This window comes from Colobus angolensis, unplaced genomic scaffold (genome assembly GCF_000951035.1).
Source record: "Colobus angolensis palliatus isolate OR3802 unplaced genomic scaffold, Cang.pa_1.0 Scaffold237, whole genome shotgun sequence".
Classification (NCBI taxonomy): Eukaryota; Metazoa; Chordata; class Mammalia; order Primates; family Cercopithecidae; genus Colobus; species Colobus angolensis.
In genome coordinates this window covers 1,320,549-1,326,348 of record NW_012115566.1, presented here as the reverse complement: position 1 = coordinate 1,326,348, position 5,800 = coordinate 1,320,549, and the positions used below count along the sequence as shown (strand labels likewise).

Below are 5,800 nucleotides of genomic sequence, written 5' to 3'. Positions count from 1 at the left end.
AAAACTAGCCGGGCGAGGTGGCGGGCGCCTGTAGTCCCAGCTACTCGGGAGGCTGAGGCAGGAGAATGGCGTAAACCCTGGAGGCGGAGCTTGCAAAAAAAAAAAAAAAAAAGATGCTTTGATTCAACAGCAAACCTATACACAGAGGACAGCAATTTTGAAACATACAGCATTGGAAACCTCTGAAAGGTATCATCAGTGGATAGGATTTCCTGGGAGTTCCCTGGTCATACAATGCAGATGTGATGGGATTGATGAGAAAGAACAAAAAAATTTTTGTTTTGTTTTGTTTTTACCTGAGGAAGTGCTCAACATATCTGCAATCCACTCACCTTTTACTCTGCGTCTATTTTCCACTGTGACAGAAAAACTTTTCCTACTTTTTCATGTGAGTCCTCCGTTGGCCGTTAACAGAGGTTTCCAGGCAATGTTTTATTTTAACGAGGAAATGGAATGGCTGAAGAAATACAGGAAAATGAATCAATTGTATGGAATATCAGTAGGGAATGTTGATCCATATTGGTTTCTGCTCCTCGCATGTGGAACGCTTTTAATTCCCCGACAGTCTTCGTTCGGTCATCCAGCATCCTTCCACTCCCATCTCAAGGGGCTGGAGAGCCACAGCAGTCCTTGTCTCAGTATTGGATCACACTTGTGGCTGTGCTCTCTGCGCAGGTTGACAGGGAGAGACTGTAGGAGAAATCAGTGGATAGATGCTTTCGCTCTGTTCTTTGGCCCAGAAAACAAAACTAATGTAAAAAAAAAAAAGATGATGCTGGGAGCGGTGGCTCACGCCTGTAATCCTAGCATTTTGGGAAACTGTGGCGGGTGGATCACCTGAGGTCTGGAGTTCGAGACCAGTGTGGCCAACATGGTGTAACCCCGTCTCTACTAAAAACACAAAAATTACCCAGGCATGATGGCACGCGCCTGTAATCGCAGCTGCTGAGGCAGCAGAATCGCTCGAACCCGGGAGGCAGAGATCGCGCCACTGCACTCCAGCCTGGGCTACAGAAAGAGACTCCGTTTCAAAAAAAAAAAAAAAAAGGGCCGCGGGGCGTTTTTCTCCCTTCTTCTTCTTTGTCTTTCCTTCTCTTTAATCATAGTAGAAAATGAGAGCGAATGTGAACCGCCCGTGGATGTGCACGCTTTTGTTTGGGTTCAAGAGACCCTATTGGGATCCCATTCTTTCTTCCTCATTTCGTTTTCATCTTCCTTCGGCCGTCGCAATCGCCTTCCGTGATGTCGAAGCTCACAGCATAGAGATTGGTTATAAATGGAGGCAACCCACTGGGTTACGTCTTTACTGTCTACATGTGCAGAAATAGGATAGAAAAAGGTGCAGAGGCAGAAGTCTATGTTGCTTGAGAATTCGGAGTCTAATGTTGCTTGAGAATTAGGTTTGAGCACTGCCATAGCAAAACCAATGTTTGGAGGTGCTGGGGATCGAACCCGGGGCCTCATACATGCAAAGCATGCGCTCTACCACTGAGCTACACCCCCTTCCTGAAATATCTATTTGTAATAATTTTCAGGAGGTAATAATTTTCAGGAGGTAGCTTTCTTTTTCTGAGTATTATGGAGCGTCTGCAGCTGCTGTGAGTAGAAGATCCTCGGTACTAATAGGGGATATAAATTATTTAGAATACTGTATACGACATGAAATGGAAGGCGCCTGTAATCCCAGCTACTATGGCAGGAGAATCCTTGAACCCGGGAGGCAGAGGTTGCAGTGAGCCGAGATCGCGCCACTGCACTCCAGCCTGGGCGTCGGAGGAAAACTCAAAAAAAAAAAAAAAAGAAAAAGAAAAAGGATACATGACCTGGGGATATTTTGAGTATTGATGTTAATTAATTTTTAAAGAACATCCAGGCATGGTGGCTCAGGCCTCTAATCCCAACACTGTGGGAGGCTGAGGTAGGCTGATAGCTTGAGCCCAGAAGTTTGAGACCAGTTTGGGCAACATGGCAAAATCCAGTGCCTACAAAAAATACAAAAATCAGCTGGGTATGGGGGCACGGCCTGCAGTCCCAGCTACTGGGGAGGCTAAAGGGAGAGTCCCTTGAACATAGAGGCAGAGGCTGCAGTAGGCCGAGATCGCGGCACTGCACTCCACCCTGGGTGACAGAGTGAAACCCTGTTTCAAAAATAAAATAATAATAATAATAATAATAATTTTCAATCCATTGGATAAAAAAGATTGAGTCATTACTAGTAGTAAATAAATTACTAAAGAGGAAAGCGGGGGGACAGGGGGCATGTTACTGCGCCATGGTATACCAACTAATAAATGTGGAAGAAATGATAAATTTAAAATATCGTGATACCAATACAGTAATGATTGATTAAGGCAAAATTCATCGATCAACCCATAAAACTATGAGTAAAACTTTGATGAAGAATGGAATATTTGCATGTCCTCAAATATTTCCTTACAGATTACATACTAGTTACATGGGGAGGAAATTATGACTTTACATTTAGTTAACATCACCAAAAATGGGGGAAAAAAATCCTTATGCGATGTACTAAAAACACAACATATCTTATGTTATATTCTCGCCAAATGTACATAACCTGATTCTAATCCTGAGGAAACATCAGAAAACTCAAACTGAAGAACATTCTACTGACAACTGGCTTGAATTCTTCAAAACCAATGTGATAAAATCCAAAAGAAAGGTTGGGAAACCACTTCAGATCAAAGGATACTAAAGAAACAAGAAAAGATGTGTTGGAATTCATGGTGAAATTTAGATATAGAGTGTATATTAAATAATAGTTTTGTATTAATGTTTAATTTTCTGAGTTTGAAAATTAACTGTGGTTTACAAGAGAATGTTCTTTTTCGTAGGAAGTACACATTGAATTACCAGAGATAAAAATACATGATACACGCAAACTATAAAAAACCGATCGGGAAAAATAATGTGTGTATGTGTTCATATTTGTAGAAATAGATAAAGAAAGAAGAATCAATGTAAAATATTTGAAATTGCTAAATCTATGTAACGAGTGTATGGTAGTTCTTTGTATTACTTTTACAACTTTTCTGTAGGTTTGAAATACTTTCAAACTAAAACTTTTTTTTTAACTTCTCACTTTTTACATATTCTTCTGCCTTCAAGGGCTGTCACACGGAGAGTAAAGTAGGTGGATACAAAAACAGAAGGGTCAGTACCGCCTGGGGGGATTTAGGTCCAGGTGAGGAGGTGAGAAAGTGGAAATCCCAGCTCTTAGAAATGAAAACCCAGGAGCATGGGTCGCTGACCGTCCTTACCCTCGCCAGCCCCTGGGCCGGCACCGTGGCTGAAACTCAGCATGGATTTCATCTTGGGGACACTGTGGCTCCAGTTCTGAGACTCAAGAAACCACGGAAGGAGAGGAGAACGAGGACCACCTGCGAAAAGAGCGCGAGGAGGGAAACAGGGACGCGTTGGGGTGCGCACCTGCGGCGGCGGCGGCAAAGGCGGAGGAGGAGCGAAGAGGACGTGCGCCTGAGGCTGCCAGAGGATCTGGGCAGCCCGGGTGCCCATCTCCACTGCGTTTCCTCGGTGTCCGCGATAAGCGAGAGGACTCATTCCCAGTAGGAGAAGTGAACTGAAAACACTTTCCCGCAAGAACTCTCTCGTTTTGCTTAAGGTAGTCGCGGCGTTGAGAATGCCTCGTAGCTCCTTTACTGGCTCGGACACTGGGGATCACGTGTACTCTTGAGTTTTCGTACAGGCGAGTGGTACTGGTGGCTTCCGAGGAAACGATAGAGAAGCCGCCTATTTCCAATCCCTACTGTTCTCGAGGAAGAGACCCTCGTGCTTAAGCCCCTTTGTTATAGGTAGAAGAGTGTGTTCTGTTTTCGTATTTGAGAGAGAGAGAGAGAGAGAGAGAATAGCTTCTTGAGCTTGGAATATGCCGTGAAAAACAAGAAATGTCAGGGAGTATATTTTAAACTTAAATTGATTTTCAGAAGCACTTCTACCTTGTTCCTAAGGAATTCAGGGTGTCCAGATTTCAACCTACCTAGCAGTGCGAAGCTCTATGAATCAAATAACCTAGGCTTTCTTCCACATCAGCAAGCCTCTGAAATTTAGGTTTCTTCCTGGAGAATATCACCCACACGTTGGCAGTGGGCTCCTACATTGCCTACACCCAACTCTTGGAAGCAAGAAGAGTGGGGAAAGTCAAGGTCACCACACAAAAGAGTATCCCTACACGAGATAAGTGGAAATAAAGCGCTGGCTTAGGTGTGGAAAGGAAGAGACAAATGTGAAAACGCAGAAGGTGAACAGAGAACATCTTCCAAGGAGGAAGAGGAACAGTCTGCTAACAACAAGGAATTCTCTACTTAATGCTGCGAAGATATTTTAATTACATTTTATGCATTAAACTGCGCTTTTTTGTTTGTTTTTGTTTTTTGTTTTTGATGGAGTCTCGTTGTGTGTGCAGTGGCGCGATCTCGGCTCACTGTAATCTCCGCTTCCCGGGTTCAAAGGATTCTCCTGCCTCAGCTTCCCTGTAGCTGGAACTACAGGCGCAGCCACCATGCCCAGCTAATTTTTTATTCTCCTGCCTCAGCCTCCCTGGCCACCATGCCCAGCTAATTTTTGTATTTTTGGTAGAGACGGGTTTCACCATGTTGGCCAGGATGGTCTTAATCTCTTGACTTCGTGATTCACCCGACTTGGCCTCCCAAAGTGCTGGGACTACAGGCGTGAGCCACCGCCCCCAGCCACATAGACTGGGTTTTAACAACTCGATCTTAGATCAGAACATTGGCAGAATTGGTGGGAGCTGGAGAGACAGGAGGGTGAATCCCAACCCTGAGGATGGAGAAAGAGTGATTACAGTGTCTTCCTTAGAGCTTAGAAACTTCCAAGCCAGGGTTTCAAATTGAAAGGCCAAAATAGCTCGAGAGGGCTCCGGGTATTTTGGCTGGAAATAGTCTTCTGGCTCTAAAGAACCCCTGTGAGTTCTTCTACAGGAAAATCAAAGGCTCTTATGTGTGACCTCCAGTCATCTAAAATATTGAAGGTCTCAAAGAGACAACAAATTCACCTCATCCCTGATGTAAGGCAAATATAAACCTCACTGGCTTTCCTATGTGGTCTGAGTTTTTTATTGAAAATAGGCAGGGAACCCCGGGAGCAACTCTTTCTCCTTAGCAAACATCTGGCCCTGGGACCTCCTTCTGAAACTTCTAGAGCAGTGCTTCTCAAACTTTAGCATCAGAGTCACTTGAGGGTTTATCCAACAAAGGCAGCTGGGCCCCACTCTTATCAATTCTGATTCTGTAGATCTGAGGTTGGGCCTGGAATTTGGCATTCCACTGGTAGCACCCTAATCCCTCACCCCTTGCTCTCCTGTGCAGCATCCTTTGTGGCAAACATGACACTGTTTCCTTCAAGTGCCTCGAGAGAACCAGTAGATAGCAGGGGGGAAAAGCAAGAAATGAAAAGAAAATATATGGCATGTCTTCATTACCTCTCCAGAAAATGCATCTTAAAACAAACATATGATTGGTCTGGGGGCACACAGCCAATCCTCAGCTAAGTAGGTTTCACAAGACAGTATCCCTCCTGGAAGCTGGTTATGGATATTTTTACCGGATAAAAGAATCAAGAAGTAAGGACATCCCAGCCTGATAGAGTGTTAGACTGGTGGATGGTGACAAACATCATACTCTGTTGCCTCTCAAAGATGCTTTGATTCAGGCCGGGCGCGGTGGCTCAAGCCTGTAATCCCAGCACTTTGGGAGGCTGAGACGGGCGGATCACGAGGTCAGGAGATCGAGACCATCCTGGC

General features: G+C 44.6%; 1 non-coding gene across 1 annotated transcript; it reads right to left on the bottom strand.

Annotated features, from left to right (window-relative positions):
- Positions 1 to 1,431: 1,431 nt before the first annotated feature.
- Positions 1,432 to 1,503, bottom strand: TRNAA-UGC. Its single transcript has one exon. It is a non-coding gene; the product is annotated as a tRNA-Ala (tRNA).
- Between the last annotated feature and the right edge of the window lie 4,297 nt (positions 1,504 to 5,800).